General features: G+C 41.4%; 1 long non-coding RNA gene across 1 annotated transcript in view; it reads left to right on the top strand.

The window, feature by feature from the left end:
- Window positions 1-269: 269 nt before the first annotated feature.
- LOC144994242 (uncharacterized) overlaps window positions 270-19,782 on the top strand; it is a 123,318-nt gene continuing 103,805 nt past the window's right edge. The window contains exons 1-2 of the long non-coding RNA XR_013657685.1: window positions 270-518; window positions 701-759. This is a non-coding gene — a long non-coding RNA (uncharacterized LOC144994242). The remainder of the gene's footprint in view (window positions 519-700; window positions 760-19,782) is intronic.

Below are 19,782 nucleotides of genomic sequence, written 5' to 3'. Positions count from 1 at the left end.
CAGATTTATGACCATGATTCTCGCCCCAAATCCTGTGTGATTACTAATAATAATAGGTCTACCCCTTTCCATTTACACCGCGGCACCAGGCAGGGTTGCTGTCTCTCTCCAATCCTCTTTGCTCTTGCACTTGAACCGCTCGCTATCGCATTTAGAGCAAACCAGGACATTGTTGGGATAAAGCATGGCACGTCTGAGAGCACAATTGGCCTATACGCAGATTATGTTGTCCTTATGTGACAGACAGGGCTGTGGGTGGTACTTTGTCCCTCATGGTGTTCCATAGATGAACATTCATGGCCAGCACCTGTCTGTTGAGCTGTGATTGGCTCACAAGGCTGATAAATAGCAGCAGTGGGAGTTCCATCTAGATGCTGGTTTCCTGGTTTGGCCTTGGTGGGTGAGCTTGACATGTGGATCTTTTTTACTAAAGCTTTTAAGCATTTGAGTTTGCAACATTTTAAATCATATTTATATTAACAGGTGGTGGCATGAGTTCTGACCCTGGGGCATGAGAGGTAATATAAGGGTTTGTAAAACATGCGTTTGTCCCAGGGGAGAACTAACTTATTTTTCTTTTTCCAGCAGAGTTGCCACTGCTGTTTTGCTTGTAGTGTTTTTAGTCATTGTTTTTAATGTTTTAACCAAGCTTGACACCCTTGCTTTTATCCATTTTTAAACTGTTTTGTGCTCATTTTAGTAACTTGGTGGTTGGACCTGGCTGAAGGTGGCTGCCTCCTCTTATCCTTATGGTAGCTGGTGGGTGCCATACGTGGTGTTGTGGAAGGGGGACCCCCTGTGTTCGACCCATAAATTGGTGGTGTCCTGCCCAGGTGCACCGCTTCTTTTTTGTATTTTCTTTTAATCACTGTTTGGGTTGTGGTGTGTTTTTGTGTGCATTTGGGCCCTGAGCAGGTACTGTATTGAAGACTTCAGTCTTTACTAAGGGTTTCGGATTTGGATGATCGCAGAGAGCACACTGGTCAAGTGTGTGTATTCTCCCCAGCAATGACAGACCAGAGGATGACTTTTTCTGTTCCTTTTTTAATCTGCGTTTGGCTTTACAGTCCAGCACATGTATATTTCTGGTTTGGGTTTATGTGTGTGTGGTTCGCTCTCATGGACGCACACACGAGCTAATTAAACTGAATTGCTCTGGAAACATCGCCATTTGCTCCTCTGTTCACCTCTGCTTACAAATTATGATTTATTAACTCAAAAAACGGCCGCGCCCTCTCGTGGCGAACTTCAGAACAACGCCTTTAAGCCACTCTTCATAACAGCCGCCCCCAAACTTGCACAGCAAGTTTGCTGCAGGGTTTACTGTTCATTTGTTTGCGCGTCAGCAGGTAGTCGGATGAGGCGTCTCACTGGTCGCATGTACGTACGGTCCTTTACTTTAACTTCTGCTGTACGGATCAAACCGTCAGCTCCTGGGAATGTCTTGCAGATTCTTCCAATAGGCCATGAGGCCCTTGGCAGCTGGGGATCAACTACCATCACTACAGTTCCTGATTGAAGGGGAGAAGTGTCTTTCTGCCACTTTGAACGGGTCTGCAGTGTTGGGAGATAGTGACGTATGAACTGAGTCCAAAATCGATCAGACAGCACTTGAAAGGTCTTCCAGTGTCGCCGTCCAAGAAGCTCTGAGTCATGGTAGATCACTTGTGGCAGAGAAGGGTCCAGCTGCCCCATCAGCAACAGGTTTGGGGTAATGGGGTCTGGGTCAGCCAGATCCGATGAAACGTAACCCAAAGGTTTTGAGTTGAGTATTCCCTCAATCTCAATCAACACAGTCTGTAGGATTTCCTCACCTACTACTTGAGAACCCAGCGACGAGGTTAAAGCCACTTTTATGGACCTGATCTCGCGCTCCCAGGATCCTCCAAAGTGAGGAGCATTCGGGGGGTTGAAACGAAACTTTATCTGATGTTCTGCCAGCTGAGCTTGTAATGTGGGATGTAAACCATTGAATGTTTCTCGTAGCTCTCGTTCTCCGCCACGGAAATTAGTGCCCTGGTCGCACAAGATCTCAGCTGGTTTCCCACGACGAGAGACAAATCTTCTTAAAGCCATCAGGAAGGAATCTGTGTTAATGCTTGAAAGTACCTCGATATGAACAGCTCGAGTTGTCAAACATTTGAATAGCAGGCCCCACCGTTTCTCGTTCCGTCTACCAATCTTCACCTGCATTGGCCCAAAACAGTCTACACCGGTAGAGAAAAATGGTGGCTGGTTGAGTCTGAGCCGTGACAGAGGAAGGTCAGCCATTTTCGGGGTAATTGGTTGTGCTCTCCATCTTTGGCACTCGAGGCAGGAGCGCTGTTCACGCCTTACTGCTTCACGGCCCCGGAGAATCCAATATTTTCTTCTCACCTCTGCAAATAATCTCTCTGCTCCTGGATGTTTTAAATCACTGTCAGCCTGTCGAATGAGTAGTCTGGTTACAGGATGTTTTGGGTCCATGACAACTGGATGAATCACATTTTCTTCCAAATCAGGGCAACGTCTGAGTCGGCCACCTACTCTGATGAGTTGAAGTGACTCATCAAACTCTGGAGACAATGTAACCAAACGGCTGGAGCTGACTGGTTTTCCAGATGTCAGACACTGAATCTCATCAGGAAAACTGTCTCTTTGTGCAGATATCAGAATACTAAGCTCAGTCTTTTTGTAATGCTCTGTTGTGAGGTTGTCACCAGCCGCCCCGTGAAGGCACCTGGCAGTTTCTTTCACCAGTTGATCAAAACTGGTAAACTGTTGGGCATCAGGCAGAGTTTTCAGGTCAGTAGAAACAGCTAAGCAAGTTGTGGATCTTCGCTGTTCTTCTTCTGAATCTGCGCATGGCAAAAATGGATGATCTGGCCATTGATCTGAAGGCAGCTGTAAGAATGAAGGTCCACAGGCCCACCTGGACTGACTGGTGAGGTCCTGCAACCGTTTTCCTCTTGTCAGATCATCTGCTGGGTTTTCCGAAGTCGTCACATATCTCCACGACTGACTTTCTGTCAGTTCCTGAATTTCAGCTATTCGAGTTCCCACGAATTCTTTGAAACGGCAGGAGTCAGATTGAATCCATGTTAAGACAGTTGTAGAGTCTGTCCACAAAACAACTCTGGACAATGGCAGAGTGAGCTCTTTAATCAGCAGGCTGGCAAGTTGAGCTCCAGTCAGGGCCGCACATAGTTCCAGGCATGGCATAGACAACTGCCGCTTAGGAGCCACTCTGAAGCGAGCAGTGAGAAAGGCAACATCTTGTGTTCGTAAGTATGCCACGCTGCCATATGCCTGTTGGGAGGCATCACAGAAGATGTGAAGCTCTCGCTGACTGTCTGCTTTGTCCATCTCTGGGCTTGAATAACAACGGCGTAGACTGATGTTCTCCAGCTGTTGCAACTCCTCTTCCCATTCAATCCATGTAGAGAGCAGCTCACCTGGTAACAGTGGGTCATCCCATTCACGGTTTTTGCCCCACAACTGCTGAACCAGTACTTTAGCTCTCGTGGTGAAAGGAATAAGGAAACCAAGGGGGTCAAACTGACTGGCCAAAACTCTGTAGATGTTCCTCATCGTAGGAGAGCTGCTCCCCATCTGTCAGGACTTGTACTGCAGAGTGTCAGAGTTGCACATCCAACGCAGACCAAGAGCAGGTTCTTGAGGATCCATATCAGTATGATTCAGCCACTGCTCGCTGCTCTCTGACCTGAATTCCTTTGGCAGATGGCTGATGATACTTGGAGTGTTACTGGCCCACTGTCTTAGCTCAAATCCTCCTTCTGAAAGTAAGGAGCGCACTTTCTCCACCTGGTCTTTTGCCACTTCAGGAGATGGAAAGCTCTGCAGCCAGTTGTCTACATAGAAGTTCTTCTCAATGGAGTCATGCACATAATCTCCCTGGTTACTGTTTTCATGTAAAAGTCTCTGAAGTGCATAGATTGCACAGCATGGTGAACATGTTGTCCCAAAGGGGAGCACCTGCCATTCGTACACCTGAGGGTAAGTATCTCTCTGCAGGTCACGCCAGATGAAACGTAACAATGACTGATCTTCAGGTAATAGTCTTACCTGGTGAAACATCCCCTTGATGTCACTGCTAATGGCGGTGGAGTGTTCTCTGAAGCGCAGCAGGACGCCAAGAAGAGAGGCCCCCAGATTTGGGCCTGGTAGCAGCAACACATTGAGGTTCTTCTCTCTGTAGGTAAATGAACAATTGAACACAACACGGTTCTTTCCGTTGTGTGTTACCATGTGGTGGGGGATGAACCATGACTCTTTTGATGTCCTCACTTCCTCTTCTGTTACTTCTCTGACATAGCCTGCTGTTATTAACTTTGTCATCTCCGCTTGATAGACATGTGCCTTTTCTGGATCTCTGCTGAGGCGTTTTTCCGTACTGCGCAGACTTGGCAGGACTGCTTCAGGTGATACTTTGAGTGTTGGCATGTTGCTGACGCGAAGAAGGGGGGTAGCATACCTGTGTATTCCGTCTACATTCACTCTTATCGTTTTTTCTTCCAGCAGATTCACAGCTTCCTTTTCTTTTCGAGATCGGGTCACTGACTTCTCACTTCGATATGGTAGAGTGTCAAGTTGCCAAAGCTTCTCAATGTGACTGAACAGTTCTGCTTGTGGAGAAACGGTTGAAAGGAAGAGACACTGCTGCGGTTGCACAGTTTGCTGGGGTGAGGGAACTGGTCCTTGTAGTGTCCAACCCAACCTAGTTTTGACTGCAGCTGGACCTCCAGGTGGGCCCAAACGGACAGGTTTTATGGGCGTGACGAGGTGAGGACAGTCAGAGCCAATCAAAAGTAATGGCTTGGCATTTGTAAATGGCTCTAAGGGGAGGTTTTTCAAATGTTTAAACCTTTTCTTTAATGCTTCCACAGGGTAAGAATGTTCAGCTAACCCCAATTCCTCATCTGTGAAAGCACTCTCAATAGAGAAGGCTCTGTATGGTTGGCTGGCTGAAGAGACCTTGACCTTCACAGATGCTCCATGCAAAGTTCTTAGTCCTTGTCTTACTGTTCGCAGGGTGAGACTCTCTGCGGTGCCTTGTAAGTGAAGCTTTCGCTTAGCCTCTGGAAGAAGGATTGTTCTTTCTGATCCATCATCCAAAATGGCAAACGTCTCCAATGTATGTTTACCATTCTTCAGCAGCACTTTGCTTATCTTCAACAGTGCTTGATTACAGCCAGCTCGACGGTCTAAATAGAGCACATCTGTAGATGACCTATCCATCTCAGTAGCTCGTTCTGTTGGTGGTTTAGGTACAGCTGCTCTTAGGTTCACCGCATGTAAGGCCTCAAGGTGTTTCCCTTGGCATATTTTACACTGCACTTTAAGTCGACACTGAGCAGCCTGATGATGCCGCCCGCACCGCCAACATAGATTATTGGATTTAATCCAAGTGGACTTCTGGTCTTTTGTCAAGATCTTGAAATTGCTGCATTGGTCTAAGAAGTGCAGTGTGTTTTTGCAATAAGGGCTGTAGGCTTTGGGCTTTTCTTGAAGTTCTGACACAGTGGAGGTTGTAGCTGAGGGCTCTTCATGAGCGCCTTTCTGTGTTGCACCATGCAGAACAGTGGTGGTCCTCTTAGCAGCTCTCTTATCTCTTTTGATGCTGTTTCTATCTCTCAGGGACTCTTCTACTCTGTCTGAATGATCCCCACCTTCTTGGATAACCAGCTCATATTCCAGCCACTCTGCAAAGTCTCTTAGTGATGGTATTCCATCTTTCTGTGGGTAGAGGTAACGACGGAAAGCAGCACGCAGGTCTTGGGGTAGCTTACGAGCGAGCCTTGCTACATGAGACCCACATTGCAGCTCTATGTGTCCATCATCTCAAAGTTGCTCTAACATGCCCACCAAAGCACGAACCCTTAATGCAAATTTTCTGAATCCTGATGTGTCATTTGAACGAATGTTAGGCTCATCCATCAGCTCTGCTATTCTCTGTAGTGACAGCTGGTGCAGCTGACCATAGTGTTTTGTGAGAGAAGCCATCGTGTCTGAATAGGGACGAGGTGAGTTACTGTATGAGTCAGCAACGAGTAGAGCTTCCTCAAACTTAAGATGGTCACACAGCACCTGGTACTTGAATCTCTCTGTGGCATCAGCTGGGAGAATATTGTCCAGAGCAAGTTTCAATCTAGCAAACTGTCTTGGATCACCTCTGGGATTGAGGGTAATGGTCCCCTGTAGATTTTCTCTTTTGTAGCCGTGGCCATGATGGGAGCCAACACTGCTTCTTGTGACTGCATGCTAGGAGCTGGACTAGGTCCAGATTGAGGTTGCAATACAGGTGTGGACTGAGCTGCATGTGATTGAAATGCAGGAGCTTCAGTGGTTGCAGTTGATTTCTGTTGTATTTGTAATCCTTGTAAGTGGTGGCTGAGCTCCTGGGTAATGATTGGTGGCTGTGGAGTTTGAAACATTTGTACCTCCATGGGGTCATACAAGTCCTTTGGCAGGAACACTGGAGGTGGAGGTAACGGCCATTCTTCCTCTGCATCGGTTGTGGGGGGTAAATTGGGCTGCAGTGGTTGCAGGGAGGACAACTGTGTGGGCAGACCTGTGGAGATCCAAGTTTCCTCAGTTGAAATGCCCCCCTCTGGTCGCTGTTTAAATTGCAGGCTAGTTGATGCATTTAAAGCAGCGTTACGATCCATCTGCCTCTTCATGTCTGAAACCACCATCTGGAGTCGTCTGTTGTCCTCCTGCAGGTTCTGCACTATGTTTAAGAACTCCTGTGGGACACTGGGGAAAAATGGTGCCTGCCCCACAGCTCCAGTGGGGCTAGGAGTCTGGCTGAGGGGTGTCATCTCGGCATAACCCTCTCTGGATCGATGCTGTTCCAAACCAGCAGAAGATGGGAGTGCATATGCTTGATAATCAGTCATCCATCTTGGTGGACGCACTGTCCTCTTAGGACGTGCACCTTCTTGTTGGGGATCATAATCCATCTTCTCTCTCTGTAATCAACCTATCCGGCTCGAAGGACCAGAATTTGTATTGAAGACTTCAGTCTTTACTAAGGGTTTCGGATTTGGATGATCGCAGAGAGCACACTGGTCAAGTGTGTGTATTCTCCCAAGCAATGACAGACCAGAGGATGACTTTTTCTGTTCCTTTTTTAATCTGCGTTTGGCTTTACAGTCCAGCACATGTATATTTCTGGTTTGGGTTTATGTGTGTGTGGTTCGCTCTCATGGACGCACACACGAGCTAATTAAACTGAATTGCTCTGGAAACATCGCCATTTGCTCCTCTGTTCACCTCTGCTTACAAATGATTTATTAACTCAAAAAACGGCCGCGCCCTCTAGTGGCAAACTTCAGAACAACGCCTTTAAGCCACTCTTCATAACAGGTACTCCTGGTAAGGGTTTGGATTAGAGATCTCCCTTGGTGGTGGTTGTGGCTACCCACCGGTGCAGTGGGGCTGAGGCGATCTGGAGGCAGCCGCCCTCATGCATTGTTGGAGTGCGGTCCAACTGTCTGAGTTTATTTTAACCTTTTTTATGGAACTTGTGTCAATTTTCTAATAAATTGTATATTTTTAACCACTATCAAATCCAGTCTCCATTTGGTGTGCAAATGTAAGAGGGCATACGGTCACACTTGCACATAAAATAATCTATTCCTCCTCTTCTTGACCTGATCAAAACTTTTGGTCAATTTTCCGGCTTTACCATTAACTGGGAGAAAAGTGCACTCATGCCTCTGTCTGGCAACCTAAACTTGCAATCTTTACATATATTACCTTTCAAAGTCGCCATTGATCACTTTCAATATTTAGGAAATAATATTCCCAGAAATACCAAGCTTATTTTCAATGTCTAATGGATAAAATTAAAAGCTTGATAAGGGGAAATTGCTTCCTATTTATATATTCGGTCGAGTAAACATTGTCAAGATGGTTTTACTTCCTAAATTTCTTTTTTTTTTTTTTTTCAGTGTTTGCCTATCTTAATTTGTTTTAATTAATTGATTCTGTTCTTTTATTTGGGCATGCAAGACTCCCCGAATTTCAAAAGCTCATTTACAAAAACCAACTTCAGAAGGTGGCTTTGGCCTGCCTGTGCTGAGACATTATTACTGGGCTTGTAATGCTAGAGCTTGGCTTTATTGGAAGGAAGGTAGTGATAAATGCAATCAATCACCATGCTGGCCTGTGATGGAAAAGTACAGACTTAAATCTCTGACTGGGGGCTATCTGCTTTGCTGTTCAGCAAAGTGGAAATCCCAAAAAAAAAAAAAAAAATGACTATTTTACAATTCGTATAGAATTATGAAACAAAATAGGAAGGTACTCAGTCTGCCGGTCTTATCTATAGACGCTCCCATCTGTCTGAACCCTGCTTTTCAACCAGGTCTGTCGGATCACACGTTTACTCTCTGGGATAAAAAGGGCCTCTCATCCATTAAGGATCTCTACATCAATAATCATTTTGCATCTTTTACCCAACTGCAAAAAGTTTTCTCTCCCACCGGGGCATCTTTTTAGGTATTTGCAAATCAGGCACTTTGTAAAACAGTCAGTTTCAACAACTGCCAACACAACCTGAATTTTTTAAAGTCTTGATTAAAGCGTCGACATCTAAGAAGTTGATTTCAGATTTAGTCAGATGTTTTCATAGGTCACCAACAACTACTCATATTAAGGTGGCATGGGCTGATGACATTGGGACGGATGTCCCTACTAATTTGTGGCTAAGCGCTTTGAAAGGAATCAAGTCGTGTTCCATTAGTGCACATCTTCACCTCATACAGTTTAAAGTAATCCACCGTTTGCATTACTCCAAAACAAGATTGCATCACATTTTTTCTTCTGTTTCACCAATCTGTAATCGTTGTCAAACTTGTATAGGTTCTCCATCTCATTTATTTTACTCATGCCCTAAGCTAACAAATTTTTGGTTTAATATATTTAGGTTGTTTAGTTCTGTTACAATGCACAAATAACTCCCAATGTTCTGATTGCAGTATTTGGTTGTTCAGAGCAATCTCAGAAGCTGTCACACTCAATACAACAGGCAGACATGTTTGGAATGGTTATAGCCAAAAGGATTATTCTGAAGGAGTGGAAAGCTTCTACCTGCCCTCGTTTCTGTAAGTGGCTAAATGACATGGCGAGCTGTTTGTACCTTGAGGAAATCCGATACAAATTGACTGGTCGGCAGGATAAATTCACACAAAGACTTGGGGACCTTTCATGGATCATATTAACCAGGCGAAAACCCAGCCTCTCATCTGATGTTGATTGTTTACCTTTCTTTGCATTCTTAGGATGAATCCTTCTGTGTTGTTGCTGTATGTGCACTCTAAAGAAAAATGCTTCAGCTCAACAAAAAAAATTAACGCAAGGCTTTCCATTAGTCATTCTACGTTGGATCAACTTCTAATGAAATTAAGTTCAACTAACAACTTAAGTTGAGTTGTGAGAATTAGTTTTACAGTCAAGAGTATCTTTCAGTACCACCAACATACAATTTAACAGCATAAACACACCTTTTTAAGTTGACAACTTATTTAAATACCTTGTTTCAACTATTTTTTTCTTAATTTTCCAGAGAGGATTTTTATGTTGTATTAAATTAATTAGGATTATGATGAAATTAAGTTTTTAAATCGACACCTTTAAAAAATGTAAGTTGCTTCAAATTGACTTCTTTCAATAGCTTTTATTCAATGCATTAATATAATAAATGACAACATGAGTGTTTGGCAATTAAATGTTTATTTCACTGCAAAATATAAAATCCCCCTAAAAAACAAAGATCTGCTATTACATGCTCACAATTTTTAAATTAAACAGTGACATTTAGGTTTATACAAAGCTATTTGCTTCAATGTTGAAACTGAGTACCAAATGTGTTACACAAGTTAAAACTCTGCCTTTTAAAGATACTGTAGATTTTATAAATTAGCATTCCACACATTCTTGGATGTAAAGTCATTTTAAACATTTTTACTGAAAACAAATATTTGTGCAACATTTGGAACTGCACACGATCAACAGCATGGATGCTTTTGACAGTAAGCCATCTTTAATTAACTAAAAGGTCCATGAATACAACACATTTTGAATACATTTTACCACATTTCACACAATAGTGTCATGTGTCACATGTCATATGTCACATGTCATAAAAGTGTGAGCACCCCTGTGTCATGGGTTTGTGTGAGGTGTTGCTGGCTAACTTTGGAAGTGAGCCATCTTTGCAGTGTGAAGTACAGTTAACCAAGGCTCTGGTATTTTTTAAAATCTTGATGACATCACACACACAGCAAAGGGCCATGATACTTTTCCTGTTTTTGATGACATCACACGCACTCACTCTGGTTTTGATGACATCATTTGACATACATCCCAACTCAAGAAACATTGTCAACAAAGACAGTTTATACATGTTCTGATTTTAACTGAAAAACAAGTACACTACACAAATAATAACTTTACAAAAATCAGAAGAGCAAATACAGAACAGAGGCATTATGGCACTAAGCGAAAGAGCACTGAATGAATCACTTAGGAAACAACTTCAACAGGAAAGAGAACAGATAAAATTACTTATGAAAAATCTTAAAGAGGAAACAACACTGAGTAAAGAAAAGGATCAAATTATTATCTCCCTTAGGGAAGAACTGGAAGATTTAAGAACACAGTTCAGAGAGAACTCTATCCAACCAGCCAGTGGTTCACAGAAAACATCTCTATTTGCAAAAGTGATGTACAGTGTAGGGGCAGTCTGTGCAGTTGGTTCCATTTTGTATGCAGCATCCAAAATGTTTTCACAGTGACAGCTTAGAGAGGGATGTTTTTAGTTTAGTTTTTCATTTTTTGTAGTTTGAGTTTAGTTTTTATCCCGGTAGGTTTGGGTATTTATTCTTACGTTTTGACTATGAAAATAAAGCTTAGAACAACAGGATTTTAATCAAACTCAACTGTGTCCCTAATTATTTTGATTTTATTTAATTCTATTTATTTATTTAGTTTAGTTTTAGAGATTTAGAAACAGTAGGCTTTTGAAAGAGAACATGTTTTATTTGGTTGCCAAGACAAGAGTTTTAGGGCCACGGTGAGGAGAAAAATTCTGGCCAACGTGACAACATGATCTGATGAATCTCATTGATGACAGAAGTAAACTGCCTATTTGTGTTTTAAAACTATTGAAACAAATTTTTCAAATAATATGCAAGTTGGTTTCCAAAATAAAAAGCCAATTAGAAAACTGCCTGTTAATTTTCTGGAGTCGGAAGTCTGTTGTGAGTCTTCAGCTGAGGGAAGGTAAACCAACACAGGAAAATCTGAACCATTGTTATGGATGGTTTTGTGATGTTTCATATAAAGAATTGGATAAAAATAGACCAAAGCAGAGATATAAAAGCAATAAAGGAATATGTAAAAGAAAACAACCTTACTGGAACAATGAACTGCAGAGTCTATGGGGAAAATTGTGTTTATCAGAGAAAAAGTATTTAAAATGCAAAGAAATGGTTCTGAAAAGAGAACTTCTTTCTGTGTTTAAAAACTGTCAGAGTCATTTTGATAAAAAGTTAAGATTATTTAAAAGACGTTTCAGGAGGGGTAAAGCTCTTCAACTACAACTGCATTTGCAAAATAATAAATCACAGTTATTTTGGAGGGAAATAAATAAACTCGGACCTAAAAGTAGAAGGCCAATTCTACATGAGATTTTAACAGACTCTGGAGAATCTGTTTTTCTAACAGAGCAAGTGTTAAACAAGTGGGAGTCAGAATATAAGAACTTGTTTACCTCTAATAGTAGTTCCCACTTGTTTGATGACCAGTTTTTTCTGAATATATGCAAATCCAAAAAACTGTTTGAAGACAATAGTTTTAAAATTTCTCTGAACTACTCTGACAAAATAAATCAAGATATTACAATTGAGGAAGTTCTAAAAGTCACTGAGAAAACTAAACTTCATAAAGTGGCTGGTGTGGATGAATTATCAAACGAGGTTCTTAGGTGTCCTAAATTGTTAAATACTTTACATTGCCTCTTTAGATTCTGTTCTAAGAATGGCTTTATACCATCTATTTGGTATAAATCGATCATCAAGCCGATTCCAAAATCCCCTCAAGCAGACCAAAGAGTCCCTCTGAATTATAGAGGCATTAGCCTTCTGAGTACCGTGTATAAAGTGTTTTCTAGTATTTTAAATAATCGGTTATCCGAATACCTAGAAACAAACGAAGTCCTTGTAGAGAAGCAGAATGGATTCAGGAGAAATGGAGCGTGTATTGACATTATTTATGTTCTGTCCTCGGTGGTGAGAGCTAGACTGCAAGAAAGTAAAAGTACCTTTGTTTGTTTTGTGGATTTAAAAAAAGCATTTGACTCAATAGATAGAGATCTTCTTGAATATAAATTACTTATGTATGGCATTAATGGTCAATTTTATAAAGCAATTAAAGCTCTGTACAAGGCTCTATTAGCCTGTGTGCAGGTGAATGACCTAAAAACAGGATGGTTTTCCTCACCATTTGCAGTTAAACAAGGAGATGTTCTTTCACCAACTCTTTTTTCTATCTATGTCAACGATTTAGCTCAAGAAATTAAGAAAACTAACTTGGGTATTGATATCAATAGTTGGAACTTGAGCATATTACTTTATGCTGATGATATTATTTTGATAGCGGATGAGGAAATAAAATTACAAGGAATGTTAAATACAATGAATGACTGGTGTAACAAATGGAGACTCACTATCAATAATGATAAAACACAAATCGTTCATTTTAGAAAGCCTTTACCTCAAAGTAATTTTCTGTTTTATTTTGGTAAAACTACTCTTATGTATACTGATACCTATAAATATCTTGGTTTTGTTTTTCATAAAAATATGATGTTCTCAGAAGGGAAGCAGCTGTTATCAGATTCTGCTGGGAGGGTACTTGGCGCAGTGATAAATAAGATGAAGCTCTGTCCTGAGTTGAGTTTTGACACGTTTAGTAAATTGTACGATGCCATGGTGGGATCAGCGTTATTTTATTCTGCAGGAGTCTGGGGTTATGAAGACGCTCCTGAGTGTGATAAGGTTCAATACAGGGCAATGAGATATTTTCTGGGTGTACACAGGTTCACCACTAAAGCCGCCATTGAAGGGGACATGGGGTGGGAACCTTGTGTGATCAAACAAAGAGCAGAAGTTCTCAGATTATGGAACCGGCTGGTGACTTTACCTGCAGAGAGACTTGCACGTAAAATATTTGATCGGGATAGAGCTCATATTTATCCCTGGTGTAATGATGTATTTAACATCTGTGAACCCACAATCATTATTTTTTAATTGCTTGAAATGTAAGATAGATAATGTTAAGGAAACTTTAGTTGGTTATTATGAAAAAGACTGGAAAATGAAACTGCTTCAAAAACCAAAACTACGAACTTATTTGCAAATTAAGGACACATTTTCTGCTGAGCCATATGTTATACATAACTTAAAAAGAGGAAAAAGATCCTTATGTGCTCAACTGAGAGCAGAAGTGCTCCCCCTACAGGTGGAAGTAGGGCGCTTTAAAGGCATTCCTGAGGAGGGAAGACTCTGTGAGGTCTGTGAGCTGCAAGTGGTGGAGGATGAATTTCATTTTTTGTTTTATTGTCCTTTGTATGAAAAACAGAGACTTTGTATGTATGACGTCATAGAAAAGAAATGTCCTGATTTGTTTTGGTTATCTGAAGACAAAATTTTACGTTGGCTTTTTGAAAATGAGATCTTTTGTTTGGCAAATTTTGTCAAAGGCATGGACAAAAAGAATGGACACTTTGTATTCTGTTAGAGTCTGATTAGGGGGTTTATTGGATTTTTTTTTTTTTGTGATGGGGATGTATCTTTATGTATTGTGTATTTTGTCTTTCAGTGTCATATAAGCCAGTGTGGGCTGGGCACATTAGTGCATGACACTCAAATCAATCAAATCAACCAATCAATCAATCCACAATAATCCTGTGAGTTTTTGCGACTTTAATCTCGAAACTTTATTTTGCCTTTTATCTCGACATGACAAGTTTTTTAACTTTGGCCAGAGTTTTTTTTCCTCACCGTAGCCCTAAAACTCCATCGTAAGTAAGGCATATCTTTTCATTGTAGGTATTTTAGTTTTTCATTTTTTGAAGTTTATCCAATAATTATCTTTGGGACAATCAGTTAATTATAAATGTTATTCCTTCTGCGCCACATAGGATTATTCCACATTAAAAGCAATCTTTTAATATAGTAAGCAACCGACACACAGAAACTTTTCTTTGTGGTTCTTATCAGTTTGATCTTGAAGTTCCTTGAAGTTGTTGGTGTAAAAACCAAAAAAGGTCAAACAGTTTTCAAAGTCTGGATTGATCAAATAAATTGTGTGTATGATCGAGATATCCAGCTTTATGCACAATTCTGACGGCTGGCTTTTGAAGTAAACAGAGAGGATGCAGTGAACTCTTAGAATTATTTCTCCAAATTTCTATACAGTAGTGAAATATGGTCATGTTAAGGAGCAGTGCAATAAATATCTACCGTTGTATTTCTAATATATGTTTAGATTTATTTCTTTAGTTTCCCCACTGTCATATCTATATCCTAACAGTCTTAAGAGTTTTTCCTCTTGAATTGATTTCCATTGAGATCAGCTCATTTTCGTTCCCATCAGAGAGAAGGATTGAGTGTGGGATCCTTTCCATGGTGGATTTTTGTCTTCCCTGATTTTGCACTCTGGAATTCCTGCTGCCAACTCTGGATCCACGTTTACAAAATAGTAATTGAGGCTGTTTGCTGCTTCGTTGATGTCCTAGCTTTGACCCTTCTCATCTGTACAGTCATCTGGGTATGTTGGCTTTTTCTGTCCCATTGTTAAAGATGTTAGTTCATATTTCCCAAACTCGCTCCATGTTGCTTTTCATTTCATTCAGATTATTGAAGTACACTTTTTTTACTGGCCACCATGCGCTCACCTGCAAACCCAATCCAGGCGACGTAACAGGATCTTGATGGTCACTACTTTTAGAAGGGATTCTGAAAAGCTATTTATCTGCTAATATTTATTTATTATTAAGCTATTATTTTTTATAATTAACTGATTGTCCCAAAGATAATTATTGGATTAACTACAAAAACAAGAAAAACTAAAATACCTACAATGAAAAGATATGCCTTACTAAATGTTGTCTTAGCAACTGAATAAAACATGTTCTCTTTCAAAAGCCTACTGTTTCTAAATCTCTAAAACTAAACTTATTAAGTCAATAAATAGAAATAAATAAAATCAAAATAATTAGGGACACAGTTAAGTTTGATTAAAATCCTGTTGTTCTAAGCTTTATTTTCATGACAGTAAAGTCAAAATGTAAGAATAAATACCCAAACCTACCGGGATAAAAAGCTAAACTCATAAACTACAAAAAATGAAGAACTAAACTAAAAACATCTCTCTCTAAGCAGTGAAAACATGTCGTATGCTGCAATCAACATGAAAGCAGATGTACATCCTACACCACATGTGTCAGACTGGCGGCCCGCGGGCAACATCCGGCCCGGCCATCAATTATATCCGGCCCGTGAGATCATTTTATATGTCTTTTTTTAATGGCCCGGCGATATGAAGCGCCAATAGAGAGACAGCAGCTGCCACGGCAACTCTGACTACCGCGGCAGCGGCCGGGCAATTGTCCGGTGCGCAAATTTAACGTGGGGGCGGCGGCGACAGCGGTGCAGTGCTTGGAAAAAAATCTGCGCCTCTATTCGGTTCCTATTCTCTGTTAAATCACAGAGTTTACAGCCTGAAACAGTGAAACTCCGTCCCTGCAGCCGCGCCTCCCGTCTCCTGTCAAACGCGGCTGCTGCGGGTGTGAGAGCGAAAGGGGAGGGGTGGTGTGGGCTCTGGTTGCCAGGGGGAACAAGGCACGTGGAGGACAGCTGCAAGCGCTGCCTGTTGCCCAACACCAGGATCACCACCTTTAAGGCCCGTACACACCGGGACGAAGATTCGCCAGCGTTTTTCGCCACGTTTTTTGTGTTCACACCCAGGCGATTTTTGCTGACGATGAGCCGAGCGAACATGCAATTTCATTCCCTGACATTAGATGGCGCTTAATGTAAACAGAAATACTCCTGTACACAAGGTGGCGCTGCGCAACTTTACGCTTCTTAATGTCGCTTTTCACTCAGAAGAAGAGAGCAAGTATTTACGCGCTTGTCAGAATCAAACAAAGAAAACGTGAATATTTCAAGCACCAGCTGCTCCTACTGGTGATTGGTTCGGGGATATTTTAGAATGTCCGTCATTATTTCTTCGCGGCAGTGTTGACGCTACTTGGCGTCTATCTTCTTCGCTGGTAAGTGTGCTCAGCAAGGCAGTTTTGTGTTTGAGCGCCCCCAAGTTGTGTTTTACTGTAACTTCAGAAGCTCCAGACACGTGTGCAAAAGCGCCATTTCATTGGTCGAATAGATTTCGACGCGACGCGTCGAAAAAAAAAAACGAACCCGAGGCGTTTTTTTTTTTTGACGCTTTGGCGCGTGGCGTTTTTTCGCGTCGGTGTGCACACTCTCATTGGTGCCCTTTGTTTAGTCATGAGGCGTTAAACGTCGGCGAAAATCGCCGGCGAAATTCGTCCCGGTGTGAACAGGCCTTTAAGATTCCTCAGTTCATGCTAATAATGTCATTCTTTATGAACTATTGTAGACATTTTGATGACGTTTTTATTTTCCATCCATGTATTCTTTGTCTGTCTGTTGTTTAGTATTTGACATAAAGACAGCAGGTAATGCAGGAAAACAGCAGCACTTTATGACATCAGAAAAGAAACAATGTTTTTTATCTATTTCTTCAGACTAAAAACTTTAAATCTATTGGTGCTGCTGTGTTAATGTTTCAGATCAATTTACATTTAATGTTATTTATTAATTGAATTATTTTTCTCATTATCAAATGGTTCAGTTGGTCAAAATGTTTCTAGTTTAAATAAGGACTTTAATACAGGCACTTTAAACTTCTTTTCTGTTTTAGACTAGAACAGGGTTTCTGTGTGACAAAATAAAGTTAATATGATTTGAAATTTGAAAGAGGATCCATTTTGCTTTTTGCTTTTGTTAATGTTAAAAGATACAATTTTAAGTTTACTTACACAATTTTTATAGATCCTAACATAATATATTGTCACTGCACGAGGGTGTGGTGGTGGGGGTATGGGGGGGAAGGGGCTGTGTGAAACATTTTCTTTTTCCTAGGGGGGGCCTGGCAAAAAATAATTGAGAAACACTGCAATACACAAACTAAAAGTCCCATAATCCACCGTAATGGTGGTGGATTATGGGACTTTTATTGAACGAGCTAGCTTATTGAACGAGCTAGCGTCGATTATTCTCCCGTCAGCTACGTCAGATGAACTTGATATCTAACTAATTAAATCAAATCAAAGCTAGCCCATAACAATGGCCAAGAGAAAAATTGATTCTGAAAACAGAGCTTTTCAAAACCGATGGGAAAATACGTATATGTTTACTGACATTACCGGTAAACCTGTGTGTCTCATTTGCGGCGGTAATGTGGCTGTATTTAAAGAATATAACCTAAGAAGGCACTATGAGACAAAACATCAGGATCAGTTAAAACACCTGGATGCAGAGCAGAAGCTACAGAAGGTAGAGGAGTTGAAGAGGAATCTGAAATCACAGCAGACGTTTTTCACCAAAGCAAAGTCACAGAGTGAGGCTGCTGTGAAGGCAAGTTTTATTGTGGCGGAGGAGATTGCCAAATCAGCCCGGCCATTTACTGAGGGAGAGTTTCTGAAGAGCTGCATGATGAAAGTGTGCGACGTCATGTGTCCCGATAAAAAGCAGGCGTTCGCAAATGTAAGCCTGGGCAGAAATACTGTTGCTGAACGGGTTTGTGAGATGGCCACTGATTTGAAAACACAGCTGAGTGAAAGAGGGAAAAACTTTGTTGCATACTCCCTTGCTGTGGATGAAAGTACTGACACTGCACAGCTGGCCATCTTCATCCGTGGAGTGGACTCCAATTTGTGCGTTACAGAGGAAATATTGGACATTAAATCAATGCACGGGACAACAAAAGGAAAAGACATATTGGAAAACGTATGTCAAAGTATAACCGACATGAAACTGCCTTAGGGCAAACTGGTCGGGCTTACAACAGATGGGGCGCCGTCGATGTGCGGTGAAAAAAGTGGACTAGTGGGAAGGATGCGCCAAAAGATGCGGGAGGAGAACTGTCCTGGTGAATTGACAGCATATCATTGCATCATACTCCAAGAAGCACAGTGCGGTAAAGTCCTAAAAATGGATCATGTGATGGACACTGCCACGCAAACTGTAAACTTCATAAGAGCCCAAGGTTTCAGTCGTTTCTGCGTGAAATAGATTCCGAGTTTGGTGACATGCCTTATCACACGGAGGTGCGGTGGCTAAGTCGGGGGAAAGTTCTCAATCGACTTTTTGAGCTGTGGACAGTAAAATGGACAGTATGGACAGTAAAGGAAAAGACTCCACAGTTCTGCGGGACGAAAAGTGGAAATGTGAGTTGGCGTTTCTGGCTGATATAACTGCTCATCTCAGTGCCTTAAACCTTCAGCTGCAGGGACGGGAGCCCGTGATCACTGACATGTATGACGCAGTTAAGGCGTTTCAAGTGAAGCTGCGCTTATGGGAGACACAAATGCAGCAATGCAACTTGCCTCACTTTCCCTGTTGCCAAGTAATCTTGAAGCAGCTTAGCGCTACTACGGTGTTCCCAAATGACCACTTTGCTGATAAATTGAGCGCACTGAGTTCGTCCGGCGCTTTGGCGACTTTGACGCACAGAAAAGTCATTTCGATTTGCTTCGGAACCCGTTCACTGTCGACGTGGAAACTGCACCTGTAGAGATGCAGATGGAGCTGATAGAGCTGCAATGTAACGCGACGTTAAAGGCAAAGTACGACACTGTGGGGCCCGCACAGTTCATTCACTTCATTCCTGAGGCAATGACCGAGCTCCGTCAACATGTAGCTCGAACCCTGTGCATGTTTGGCAGCACATATATGTGTGAGCAGCTGTTCTCTGTGATGAAAATGAACAAAACGTCACACAGGAGTCGTCTCACAGATGAACACCTGAAGTCCATCCTGAGAATCTCCACAGCACAGAACCTAAGCCCAAACAGAAATGAACTTGTTGCCAAGCATCAACCTCTAACAAACTGGCATAAGTGCAAAAAAATGGAATGTTTTGATTTGTTAAGATTTTAATTTTTACTTAAAGAACCATTTTTATTTTCAGATTTCTCTCCAGCATGTTCAAATGTTCAGTTTTAATGACAGGAGAGGCTTTTTGAATGGAGAGCAAGATATTTTAAGTTTAATCATTTTTGGAATGATAGGCCTCTATTGTATACTGTCTGTTTGGATTCATGTTCACGTTCAAAAAAAGTTTTGTTTTAGTTGGTTCAATAAATGTTTATCCTGTTCGGCCCACAACCTATGTGTGCTTTGAGTTTTTGGCCCACTGTGCATTTGAGTTTGACACCCCTGTCCTACACTAAAACCGTACATCACTTTAGCAAATACAGATGTTTTCTGTGAACCACTGGCTGGTTGGGAAGAGTTCTTTCTGAGAAGTTCTTCCCTAAGTAAAGCGTTCTGTTTTCTTTCCTCTTCAAGTTCTTCCCAAAGTAAATGGTTCTGTGTTGTTAACTCTTGAATTATTTGAGAGTTGAAATGATTAATTTGATTAAATTGGTCCTGTATTCTTTCCATTTCAAGATTATCAAAAGAA

The sequence above is a fragment of the Oryzias latipes genome, chromosome 8, assembly GCF_053564925.1.
Source record: "Oryzias latipes strain Hd-rR chromosome 8, Olatipes_Hd-rR_3.1".
In the NCBI taxonomy this organism is placed as follows: Eukaryota; Metazoa; Chordata; class Actinopteri; order Beloniformes; family Adrianichthyidae; genus Oryzias; species Oryzias latipes.
The sequence above is the reverse complement of the archived record's forward strand: the minus strand, read 5'-3'. Positions and strand labels throughout refer to the sequence as shown.